Source organism: Uranotaenia lowii, chromosome 1, assembly GCF_029784155.1.
Source record: "Uranotaenia lowii strain MFRU-FL chromosome 1, ASM2978415v1, whole genome shotgun sequence".
NCBI lineage: Eukaryota > Metazoa > Arthropoda > Insecta > Diptera > Culicidae > Uranotaenia > Uranotaenia lowii.
The window spans coordinates 143,587,285-143,601,327 of record NC_073691.1 but is presented as its reverse complement, the minus strand read 5'-3'; the positions used below and the strand labels follow the sequence as shown (position 1 = coordinate 143,601,327).

Genomic DNA, 14,043 nt, shown 5'->3' with positions numbered 1-14,043 from the left:
ATACGCAGAACCACTCCCAGATTGTTACATCGGGACATACTAGGTAGAAGACGAAGACGAATGCTGGGGTGGACGATGCGAATTGTATCGGCAGCTGGCCTGTGATGGGAAGATGAATGACCGGCCAGAACAGCAACCGGTCGAGCGATTTGGCTGGACTGGAAGCGACTTTGGATGGTTCCCAACAACCGAACTGATTCCGAGATTAGAGCAGCAGTGGATGGAGGGAAGCGTGTATGAGGAGATACGTGCCCAGCCCTAGTCGGATCGAAACCGATTGCTGGTGTAGAGCGTTCGAAGTTTGTCGGTTGCAAATCTATCAGAGAAACAGCGATAGATAGGGAAAACCCTCCAATATGGGCTGGATGGAAGAAGAACTTTTCCTTATCCCATTTGCCATTTCCATACATACGGTTTCCTTTTGCCTGCCTTGTAATGGAGATGTGTCGAAGATTGGATTTCGATCCGGACTGGCATGCATCAGCTTCGACTGTTCGGACATAATTGTCTGCATTTGCCACAATATTGGGAATTTGGATATGCAAAAATTGTAAGCAAGTGGGGGTGCCTTGTCAAGTTTTCTGGATTACTTTTGTACTGCACAGAAGATAAAACCTGTGAGTTGTGAGAATGGTAAGCTAGCTATATTTCTCGATTCGGTCCAAAGAATCAGTGTGTGGCAGTCTGGCTGCGATTGACGTTCATTTTTCAAAGCTTTTCGCCCGAGCACAAATCGAACGAATATCATTGGAAGCAACTGACTGACTGGCTTTCGTGGAAATCGATGGATCGGCAGGGTTGTAAAAATGTTCACAACTTTCTACTGTTATTTTTGAGTCTCTTTGGATTGTTTATTTAGTTTAAATAAATACGATATCTTTAATTCTTGATGATGAGCTGTATGAGCTTCTCGCCTTCCTTGTAATGGAAATATGGCGAAGATTGGATTACGAAATGGACTGTCTTACATCAGCTTTGACTTTTCGGCAAGGCCGGATTAAGCCATCATCGGGGGGTCCGAAGCAATCCTATTTTTTTTTCATATGCTGTGCTAGGGAACACAATATTTATAACAAACAAAAACACTGTAACTAGTTCGCTATATTGCCTTCAAATAACCACTATGTTTGATATCTTCAAATAATAAATGTTTATCGGACATTTCGGAAGAATTAATCAACTGTTGAAAATGAATATCTGATTAGAGTTGTTTAATGCAAAATTAAATTCACAATTTATATAATAACTCTCTCTTAACCAAAAAATCACTGGATAAGAAAAACTTACAGATAGGGTGTGTACGACATAACTGGCGGACTTCGCTGAACAAACCTAATATAGGATGTTTCGCGGATCTGAAAGCGGCATATCTCTAGATGTAGAAAATATGCTGAAAAAATATAAGATTGTCATTTTTCGATTATCATCTTATCGGAAAACCATATACGGTGTGCTTGGGATTTGATAAAAACTTTAGTTTCCCTTCAAAAGTATTTAACCCTCACACATTCTGTAAGAAATCGAAAAAAATTGGTGATTAGGGTAAATGTACCCGACCTTGGCACCTAAGGTATGGTTAACCCTTTTTTTCAACATTCCAACCTTCCTTTTGAGTGCATCATAGAACATCCTTTGAGGAATTTACTTGTTTGCCGTTTCGATGATCCGATTCTTAGCCAGCAGCAATGTGCAATAGATCTTTACCAACAATGCTCAATTGACAGTTAATAGAATCGTTGGCTTTTCTGTATTAAGGCCACTGATAGAATGACGTCAGCTGAGTGAGCGTAAAGTTCTATGCGACGATGGAACACCGGGCTTCACTCATACAACAAAAAGGCTTTTGAAAACATTGATGAAATTTGATTGGAAGGGAAGCACAAAATATGCTTTCATTTCAAAAAGTCGGAAGTCCAGAATTTCCGCAATTTTTTTTTTATTTTTAAAACTTTAAACTTTTTACTCATTTAAACAAAGTGATGATTATAAACACCTCAGGTTGTTTCAGAATATTTGTGTATGAACAAGAATCATTGGTTTATGAATGACAACCGAACCTTCATCAGGGGGACCGATTCAGAAACAAATTATGTCCGCGAGTGGTTTGAACTTTCTTTTTTATGAACATTAAATCCCTCTGATGAAATCTAAACTAACATATTTTGTAAGCAAACTTTTTAAACTATACACTTCAAAACATTTCTCCAGTATGTATACAGTAAGTTCCTTATGAAGGACTGATAAAAACTGAATAAAGCCAATCAATCTAGGAAAAGTATATCAGGATAGCCCAGGTTTTCAACGTAGAGTTTCAAAAACAAATTTGTGTGGTCCAGCTGCCAGAAAATTTTCTGGCAGATTTGAGATAAAGAATTGAGATAAAATATCCGTATCTGGCCCCGATTGATTCACATTCCTCATCCCACATTCCTTTTTTAAAGAGATTTCACAGTTCATTATTTATGCGAAGTTTTTTGAGACAATTTCATCAAAATAAAAATCAAATACGACTTGAACGGGAGTAATACTGCAAGATTTGAGCCGTGTCAAATAAACGAGTTATTATTATTATTATTATTATTTATTAATTCTTGTAACGTAAGACAAAATCTTTTAATATGTTACAATTTGGGATTGCTTTGATTTAAATTTCAATTTTAATTTTCTACGCTAAGTTTATTAAAAAAGAGCTAAGAGTTATTAAAAAAAATTATTTGAACATGGTTGTTGTGAAAGTGGTATTTTAACGTTGAATTGAAATATATTTTTTTGAACTTTTCTCATCGATTAGATTTTTCCAAATATTGGAAAAATTGCTTATATTTTCTCAGTTTTTTTTTTGAGAATTTCCTGACTTGAATGCTAACTGGACAAATTCAGGAATGCTAAGCATAACGACAAATTCATTAACGACATTTCTATGGTTCTGTTCATCATGGTGTGTTGTCATTTATAAATCATTGTTTAAATTATTCCTTTTGAGTTTTTATAGACCATAAGTTGATAGAACTCTAGGAGACTTGCGATTGCGACACATAGGGTTATTTTCACTACCAAACAACTATCTTCATATTTAGGAGTTTGGCTTCATAAAGTAAGACATTGAAAAATTCCTTGAATGATATTTTAAAATTTAGCCCTTTTGAATTTGTGAGCTGAGATTATGAGCTTCTAGCAAGAGCCATCTTGAATGCCCGGAGCGTTGCGTAGTGGTTTGACACGCCAAATAGATGTTAGAATGTAAACCTTGCTAAAACATTTTTTTAATTCGACTCACATCTAATATTTTAAGGAATAATTGGAAAGAAAACGATATTTTCCTGAACTTCCAACTTCTGTTTCCAACTCTCTATTCCAACTTTCCAACTTCTATTCCAACTTCAAGAAAAAATATTAGATCAAAAATCCAAAACATTAAATCTGAGTATATGGTTTCCAAGCGATAGAAAACGATTTCAAAACTCAATTAATTATGTATTTTATGTACTTAAGTCATAAATTGCCATCGATCTAACAGTTTTTTATAAGAAAAACATCTTAAATCTTGTGAATTGCTTAGTTTCACTTAGTTTTTTTTTTTATTTCGAACCACTCTTTATTATTTTTTCTCTTTTTTCTGTATTGTTTACACTTAAGTCATTTATTTTTATTCATTAATTATATCTACACTCCTTGTTCATAACTTGTTACTCATAACTTATTAATCTTAACTCTGTAAGTTTACTTCTTTCCTAATAACACTTTTCCCTAAACTCTTTATTTTTCAAATTTTACTTGTTACTCTAAACCCTCCAAAGTTTACTTCTTACTCTTTGCTTTTCACTTTTAAAATTTCTATCTATTTCATACCTTTGACATACTACTACTACTTCATACCTTTGACATTTTACTTTTTTTCTTCTTTGTACTTTAACACTTTACTTTTGATCTTCGTCCCTTTATCTTTCACTCTTTGCTCATTTTTGAAGCTTTAATCATTACCTTTACTTTTCACTGTTTACTCTTTATTCTTTACATTTTTAAATTCTTATTTTACCCTTTTAATTTCTCTGTAGGTTTCATTTTGACTCTCTTCTCTTTACTTTTTAGTCACAATATATTTCACTTTTTATTTACTATCCATTCATTCCACTTTCTTGTTGTTTTAACTGTTTTTAATCTTTCTACTTCACATTTGACTCGCTACGCTTTTCTGTCTTTTTTTACTCTTTATTAATAAGTCTTAACTCTTCAAGATTTATTTGTCACATTTTGCAATTTTCTTTTAACATTATTTTTGGTTTTTTATAATTTTCACTTTTCAATTCAACCTGTTTACCTCTTGCCATTTTATATCTTAGACCTTTTTTTTTTTATTTTTTTTTTATTTTTTAAACCTATAGGTTTATTAGCGCTTTGAGATTGGAAAAAATTCATACGATTCACGCTCATTCCTGACACTTTTATCCCTTCATTGTATAAGTGATCTTTTCACACATCTTTTCACTTTTTCACTTTTTTCGGCTTGAGATTTTCCTGTGCGCGGGTAAATAACGAATGAGACAAGAGAAAGCTGAATGCCTTAATTACTTTTTTTTTAAGTGCTGCATGTCTCAAGGTGGTCTATCAAGCTGATCGAATGGAGATGTGTTTTGAATATTTGAATGTTTTTTTTCTTTGTCATGAATGTTACAGATGCTGTTTACAGTTACCACTGTTTCGTTTATAATAGGACGAAAAAAATGCTGTCATTTGTGTGCGTGTTATAAAATATACATATTAAATTCACAGGAGGAGAGTCACATCCACGGTGGCAGTGAGAATTTGTTTTTAATGCGATGCCGAATATCATTAAAGAGATCGTTTAATTCTGTTAACGTGTTCTTTACAGAGGAAGAAAATTATTGTTTGGAAACGTACACTCCGAATTCATAAGACAACCATTATAAAAAAAATTCTACTTGTAGTATTGGCATCATTGGTTATAACAGTTGCAACGTGATAAAAAGGGTTCATCTAATGTGATTTAAGATTTCAGTATTTTAATTTTACTGATTTAATCAGATTTTGTTAACATTTGATCTTACCAAATTGTCGTGACTGGAGGTTCTCAACCATTTCACTGGCCCTATTTTTATCCATCGAACACTTATAAATTTTTTATTCCGATACCGCAATTCTCGCAAAACGTTCCGTTCTTCACAACAATACTTTTCTAACTGCCTTTAACCAGTCCGGTTGGACTTCAGGTTCTCTCAGAGAACTAAATATTCGAACTCATTCTACCGATGCTTTCTCTCCACTTCGATGCACAATCAACTCTCCCGTTCGAAATTGATTCGAACATATAGTAGATAAATTCAGAACTCTCGTACACTCTAAATAATAATTTGTAAATTCCGACTGCATTTGGCATTTATATATTTTATTGTTTTATTTAATTTTCTTTATTTCAATACCATATGTAAATTAGGGGGGCAATGGATTTATGGAAAAAAATTCTAAATTGTATTTTGAGACCATCCACATACATTTTGTAGATTTGCTCAAAAACTGACCTGTGGAAAGTTTCAGTTTTTTACCCTAAAAATCACCAAAGAAGATAAAAATGGTATCGGAAAAATTTATTTTCATTTTAATGCCAAATGACTTAAAAAAAATACTTATTGTAAACGTAAGGATCTTGTGCTATCTACAAAGCACTTTTCTCTTAATTCGACTTGAAAAGTTTAAAAATCACCAAAGAAAATTCGGAAAATCGAAATTTTAACTTTGAAACCAGATGACTTAAAAATGCATCAATCGTCAAGATTTGGTGATTTTTCCAAAACAAAAATTCGACATTCTGGGACTTCTCGGTCCCATAAAGTTAATTTTTGACCAAAATTGTGTTTGAGAGATAACACTTGATCTCGATGTTGTATGCATTTTTAAATCATTTGGCATAGAAATTAAATTTTCAATTTTCCCTATATCCTTGGTGATTTTTTTGGGTAAAAAATCGAATTAAGTTAAGATTTGATATTAATTGTTTTCTGAGTAAACGAATAATGTGGACTTTTGTTAAAACAAACGTTATTGATGGTAAATCTAAGCTGTATTTTTTCTTTCATAACATTAGTTAAAACATTCTACGAACTTTAACAAAGTTTTTGAATGAAATTAATAAACTTAGACATAAAGCTCAGAATCGTGCTCCAGTGATGACTGATTTTGATCAAACCATGTAAACTAATGAGTTGTGTATTGAAATTTGTTCTGAATTTCACAAACCCTGGAGCCTACTTGGCTTTGTTTTGGTTCAAAACTCATCCATGATTTTTTGCAGAATTCTTAAGAAACGTAAATTTGAACAGTTAGGTTTGTTTGAAAAAAATGACTACTTATCGTGCAAAACTTGGCGAGGCACCAGCAGTAGGGGAGAGTGGGAATACTTGATCCCCTTTTCTTATTTTCACCATATCTTTTTGGAAAAATTTAGCAACTCGCACTCTTTTACATTTTCTGACAACGTGTAACTTAAAATTTCTATGCTCCTAAAATAAGAACGATACTTGAACCCGTAGATGAACTAGAAGCATTTTCGTGGGAGTAAAAAATATGCGATATTTTTGAAGTTAGGGGAGACTCGATCCCTTATTCAGGAAGCCCTAATCCATGGAAAAAATCAAACAAAACCCCAAGATAGAATGTTATTTGACTATTTTGGTCATGTTTGTTCTCATTTCACAATCTATAATTGTCAGAAAAAAATTCTATAGCTTATTCTCAACCCTTATGACATTGCATACTTACGGGAGCAAATTTTTTATAAACAAGAGAAAATCAATTATTTTAGCCCTTTTCTTCAGATAATTTATGGATGAATATTAGCAATTGGATAAATATTAGTAATCTCGTAATCAGCAATGACCACGATCCATTGAGAAGAAGAATATACCGGTTCCATTTGTACCCATATATTAGGGATCAATTGTACCCAAAATCAACATTTTAGAAAACTTTTTCTGAAAAAAAGTTGGGAGTTTTCCATCGCTTTGAAAATTTTTTATTTTGAAGTTTATTTTGCACTCGAAAGATTGATGTATTGGAATAAATATTTTTGTAATGTATAATATTTCCATGTTAGGAACATTTTAAAATGATGAAAAAAGATCTTCAAGTCACATTTTGTGAAATTTTTCAAACAAAGTTCAACAACCCAAAAACTTATCTTGTTAAAATTTTTTTAAGCTTCAACCATTGCTGTTTTGTTCCATTTGGCACATTTTTCTAGAACATTTGATCTTTGTACGACATTCCAGTTTGGAGATAGAGCTAAGGAATCAAGTATCCCCAGGGATCAAGTATCCTCATTCTCCCCTAATGTTTATTGAATTTATCGATTTTCATACCCATGTTAAACAGCAAATAACTTTTTTGCCTAATGAGATACGAAGGTACAGTCTTCGACAAAGTTGCTTAGCGAAAAATTTTCTTCAGAGAGTTTATTAATTGGCACAGAAACCACAAGCAGGTTTGGTTCCATAGAAATAAACAAAAATGATGCTGACTTTTCAGTGCAAAATATTGAATTTCCCCAAATAGACCTAAAATATCAAATTTACCCATATAAACGTTACTTAAAATTCTGCAAAAAATTACGGTTATGTTTTGAACCAAAAAGAAGCTTCCCAGAAAACATAAAATCGTATCAAAAATAATAACTTAAGTCGTTTACAATGGTATTGCGAATTGCAATTCCAACTGCATAGTAAAAAGATCGTATAAAATATCGTCTGAAGTCAGTTTAAATCGGATATGATAGAAAGTCCGCCATGTTTGTGAATTTTAATATAATTCTGCTTTCGCACGGGTTTCAAGTGAGAAAATGTTCTATCTGCAACCAGTAGTGCATCGAGATGGCTGGGAATCAGGAGGAAATTGAGTGACATTAATTCCTGAGAGAACTGGAAAATATTATCGCTGGCAACGTTCTGAAGGCTATGAGAGCAAAATCTTGCGCCCTTTTGCATTATTCCGATAGGTACTAAAAAGGTATCGGATAAAGCCCAATTGATAGTGTTCACGTCGCAACTGTTTTTCAACTTTCATACGATCTTTCTATAATATTTGTGGAACGTATATCAAAACTGCATAAGAATATAGCTACCAATATGTTTGCTGGGTTTTCAGATCCCAGGGAAAAAAAAAACTCAAAAATGAACCCAAATTGACTCAGTCTTGTGTATTATATCGTCGAAAGTGGATTTGATAGACAAAGTTTTCATCCAAATCCTTCCTTTACTTTTTTTCAAATGAAGACAATTCTGTATTCTGTATGAGTGTATAAAATTTACATTAGAGAAAACTCGCTTTTGGTTTTTATGTTTGCTATTTCCATATAAGTTTCGGCAAATTTTAATTGTTGCTCAAACGTGAAAGTATGTAAAATGATTAGTAAAAATCCGAAAAATTTATCAAACTAAGTTTGAAATTTGGAATTTTGTTGTCAATTTTAAGTTAATAAAATTGATTATTTTTGCACTTTTACCTCTTTGGCTTTGAAGTTCTCTTATTAAAGCTCGTTAAAGCTTTCGATACATCTATACAGAGGTTTTGGAGACAACGCTATTTTAAAAGTTATTAATAATAGCTCACCATAAATTTATGTACCAACTATGTAGTAGGATGTTCCAACATACCTGAAATTAAAAAGAAAAATATTTCAATTATTTTGAAAAGATGAAAAGGGCAAAATTATTGTGATGCTTAAAAATCTAAAACTTGCGGAAATTAAGGCAGAGTGCTCTGGAACGATCGGCATGTTCAAAATTTTGTTGATATTTTCCTCAATCAGTGAAGTGATTTTACATCCACCCGGAGTAAATTCTTTTCTGATTTTTCCGATGAAATCACCAACCCTGGAAAAAAAGTTCCCAAAAATCGAGGGGAAACGAAAAAAAAACAAAATTTAACAAACAAGATGCTGAGACTGACAGCCGGCAGTATGCAGTTGTGACAGTTTCGATTTCGGTTCACAATGTTGTACACATGTTCGTATGTCTGTTTGTCCGTTTGGATTTGTCATCTTCCTTACTTCCCTTCTGGACCATCAATCCTAGAAGAAGCCATCCAACCATTCGCATCGCCAAGTGGGACATTTTTGACTCCGGAGCAGGAATTTATTCGTCAAATTACGAAGTACTTTCAATCAAACCCATGGCTTCTGACGAATATCTGTATATTTTAAGAGAAAGACTCACTTTTTGTGCAATTTTTTATAATGCTCCATTCCTATTTTGGCCGACCAATTCACTACATCCGATTTATGACCATCGAAAAAAAAATTAAACTACTATCCCCTTTTATCTATTTGTGTCGTTTTGGAGAAGTGCCACTGGCATTCGAATTTTCTATTGGGTCCAACATTTGAGGATGCACATCGTTGCTGCTTGTAGGGAAGGGGCCTCTTCTGGGTGTATGAGCATTTACAAACGCTTGGATGTCGAAAAAGTTTTCCAATCAATTTAAAAGCGATTTTGTGACACGTTTTGCAGCCGTTTTGAGTGGAACGATGAGCAGATCCTAAAATGGGGCTGTGTGGTGGAAGTTCAGTTATTTTGTGATTTCTATGAGTAAAATGGGTCCCGATAGCATCGAATCGGGCACCGAATGGTGCTTCAAAGGAGATGTCCCATTGAGGATGATTTGAGTTTAGGATGTGTGGAATTGTGTTTGTGCAAATTTGGCTGTGCAGAATCATTGAGCGAGGAAATGTTTTTTTTTTCTTCTAAAAACTTCAATGAAGCAATTTTGAAGTTGATCCTTGCTTTTGATAGTATCAATTCTAGTGTTTGTTGATGGGATGACGATTGGTAATTCCAATCAAAATGGGAAAATTTTTTGTCATTTTTTTAATCTCGCTTTTTATAACGACCGAGAAGCCTTCGACCTTGCGATGTGGATGGGTGTGGAAACAAACTCTAAAAAAGCCTTTTCGACATTTTTGACATTTTTGACATTTTTGCCATTTTTGTCATTTTTGTCATTTTTGTCATTTTTGTCACTTTTGTCATTTTTGTCATTTTTGTCATTTTTGTCATTTTTGTCATTTTTGTCATTTTTGTCATTTTTATCATTTTTGTCATTTTTGTCATTTTTGTCATTTTTGTCATTTTTGTCATTTTTGTAATTTTTGTCATTTTTGTCATTTTTGTCATTTTTGTCATTTTTGTCATTTTTGTCATATTTGTCATTTTTGTCATTTTTGTCATTTTTGTCATTTTTGTCATTTTTGTCATTTTTGTCATTTTTGTCATTTTTGTCATTTTTGTCATTTTTGTCATTTTTGTCATTTTTGTCATTTTTGTCATTTTTGTCATTTTTGTCATTTTTGTCATTTTTGTCATTTTTGTCATTTTTGTCATTTTTGTCATTTTTGTCATTTTTGTCATTTTTGTCATTTTTGTCATTTTTGTCATTTTTGTCATTTTTGTCATTTTTGTCATTTTTGTCATTTTTGTCATTTTTGTCATTTTTGTCATTTTTGTCATTTTTGTCATTTTTGTCATTTTTGTCATTTTTGTCATTTTTGTCATTTTTGTCATTTTTGTCATTTTTGTCATTTTTGTCATTTTGGTCATTTTTGTCATTTTTGTCATTTTTGTCATTTTTGTCATTTTTGTCATTTTTGTCATTTTTGTCATTTTTGTCATTTTTGTCATTTTTGTCATTTTTGTCATTTTTGTCATTTTTGTCATTTTTGTCATTTTTGTCATTTTTGTCATTTTTGTCATTTTTGTCATTTTTGTCATTTTTGTCATTTTTGTCATTTTTGTCATTTTTGTCATTTTTGTCATTTTTGTCATTTTTGTCATTTTTGTCATTTTTGTCATTTTTGTCATTTTTGTCATTTTTGTCATTTTTGTCATTTTTGTCATTTTTGTCATTTTTGTCATTTTTGTCATTTTTGTCATTTTTGTCATTTTTGTCATTTTTGTCATTTTTGTCATTTTTGTCATTTTTGTCATTTTTGTCATTTTTGTCATTTTTGTCATTTTTGTCATTTTTGTCATTTTTGTCATTTTTGTCATTTTTGTCATTTTTGTCATTTTTGTCATTTTTGTCATTTTTGTCATTTTTGTCATTTTTGTCATTTTTGTCATTTTTGTCATTTTTGTCATTTTTGTCATTTTTGTCATTTTTGTCATTTTTGTCATTTTTGTCATTTTTGTCATTTTTGTCATTTTTGTCATTTTTGTCATTTTTGTCATTTTTGTCATTTTTGTCATTTTTGTCATTTTTGTAATTTTTGTCATTTTTGTCATTTTTGTCATTTTTGTAATTTTTGTCATTTTTGTCATTTTTGTCATTTTTTTTTCATTTTGGTCATTTTTGTCATTTTTGTCATTTTTGTCATTTTTGTCATTTTTGTCATTTTTGTCATTTTTGTCATTTTTGTTATTTTTGTTATTTTTGTCATTTTTGTCATTTTTGTCATTTTTGTCATTTTTGTCATTTTTGTCATTTTTGTCATTTTTGTCATTTTTGTCATTTTGTCATTTTTGTCATTTTTGTCATTTTTGTCATTTTTGTCATTTTTGTCATTTTGTCATTTTTGTCATTTTTGTCATTTTTGTCATTTTTGTCATTTTTGTCATTTTTGTCATTTTTGTCATTTTTGTCATTTTTGTCATTTTTGTCATTTTTGTCATTTTTGTCATTTTTGTCATTTTTGTCATTTTTGTCATTTTTGTCATTTTTGTCATTTTTGTCATTTTTGTCATTTTTGTCATTTTTGTCATTTTTGTCATTTTTGTCATTTTTGTCATTTTTGTCATTTTTGTCATTTTTGTCATTTTTGTCATTTTTGTCATTTTTGTCATTTTTGTCATTTTTGTCATTTTTGTCATTTTTGTCATTTTTGTCATTTTTGTCATTTTTGTCATTTTTGTCATTTTTGTCATTTTTGTCATTTTTGTCATTTTTGTCATTTTTGTCATTTTTGTCATTTTTGTCATTTTTGTCATTTTTGTCATTTTTGTCATTTTTGTCATTTTTGTCATTTTTGTCATTTTTGTCATTTTTGTCATTTTTGTCATTTTTGTCATTTTTGTCATTTTTGTCATTTTTGTCATTTTTGTCATTTTTGTCATTTTTGTCATTTTTGTCATTTTTGTCATTTTTGTCATTTTTGTCATTTTTGTCATTTTTGTCATTTTTGTCATTTTTGTCATTTTTGTCATTTTTGTCATTTTTGTCATTTTTGTCATTTTTGTCATTTTTGTCATTTTTGTCATTTTTGTCATTTTTGTCATTTTTGTCATTTTTGTCATTTTTGTCATTTTTGTCATTTTTGTCATTTTTGTCATTTTTGTCATTTTTGTCATTTTTGTCATTTTTGTCATTTTTGTCATTTTTGTCATTTTTGTCATTTTTGTCATTTTTGTCATTTTTGTCATTTTTGTCATTTTTGTCATTTTTGTCATTTTTGTCATTTTTGTCATTTTTGTCATTTTTGTCATTTTTGTCATTTTTGTCATTTTTGTCATTTTTGTCATTTTTGTCATTTTTGTCATTTTTGTCATTTTTGTCATTTTTGTCATTTTTGTCATTTTTGTCATTTTTGTCATTTTTGTCATTTTTGTCATTTTTGTCATTTTTGTCATTTTTGTCATTTTTGTCATTTTTGTCATTTTTGTCATTTTTGTCATTTTTGTCATTTTTGTCATTTTTGTCATTTTTGTCATTTTTGTCATTTTTGTCATTTTTGTCATTTTTGTCATTTTTGTCATTTTTGTCATTTTTGTCATTTTTGTCATTTTTGTCATTTTTGTCATTTTTGTCATTTTTGTCATTTTTGTCATTTTTGTCATTTTTGTCATTTTTGTCATTTTTGTCATTTTTGTCATTTTTGTCATTTTTGTCATTTTTGTCATTTTTGTCATTTTTGTCATTTTTGTCATTTTTGTCATTTTTGTCATTTTTGTCATTTTTGTCATTTTTGTCATTTTTGTCATTTTTGTCATTTTTGTCATTTTTGTCATTTTTGTCATTTTTGTCATTTTTGTCATTTTTGTCATTTTTGTCATTTTTGTCATTTTTGTCATTTTTGTCATTTTTGTCATTTTTGTCATTTTTGTCATTTTTGTCATTTTTGTCATTTTTGTCATTTTTGTCATTTTTGTCATTTTTGTCATTTTTGTCATTTTTGTCATTTTTGTCATTTTTGTCATTTTTGTCATTTTTGTCATTTTTGTCATTTTTGTCATTTTTGTCATTTTTCTCATTTTTCTCATTTTTGTCATTTTTGTCATTTTTGTCATTTTTGTCATTTTTGTCATTTTTGTCATTTTTGTCATTTTTGTCATTTTTGTCATTTTTGTCATTTTTGTCATTTTTGTCATTTTTGTCATTTTTGTCATTTTTGTCATTTTTGTCATTTTTTGTCATTTTTGTCATTTTTGTCATTTTTGTCATTTTTGTCATTTTTGTCATTTTTGTCATTTTTGTCATTTTTGTCATTTTTGTCATTTTTGTCATTTTTGTCATTTTTGTCATTTTTGTCATTTTTGTCATTTTTGTCATTTTTGTCATTTTTGTCATTTTTGTCATTTTTGTCATTTTTGTCATTTTTGTCATTTTTGTCATCTTTGTCATTTTTGTCATTTTTGTCATTTTTGTCATTTTTGTCATTTTTGTCATTTTTGTCATTTTTGTCATTTTTGTCATTTTTGTCATTTTTGTCATTTTTGTCATTTTTGTCATTTTTGTCATTTTTGTCATTTTTGTCATTTTTGTCATTTTTGTCATTTTTGTCATTTTTGTCATTTTTGTCATTTTTGTCATTTTTGTCATTTTTGTCATTTTTGTCATTTTTGTCATTTTTGTCATTTTTGTCATTTTTGTCATTTTTGTCATTTTTGTCATTTTTGTCATTTTTGTCATTTTTGTCATTTTTGTCATTTTTGTCATTTTTGTCATTTTTGTCATTTTTGTCATTTTTGTCATTTTTGTCATTTTTGTCATTTTTGTCATTTTTGTCATTTTTGTCATTTTTGTCATTTTTGTCATTTTTGTCAT

At 30.1% G+C, this 14,043-nt stretch overlaps 1 protein-coding gene across 1 annotated transcript in view; it reads right to left on the bottom strand.

The window, feature by feature from the left end:
• LOC129740363 (protein turtle) overlaps nucleotides 1–14,043 on the bottom strand; it is a 908,021-nt gene that overhangs the window by 491,176 nt on the left and 402,802 nt on the right. The window lies entirely within an intron of this gene.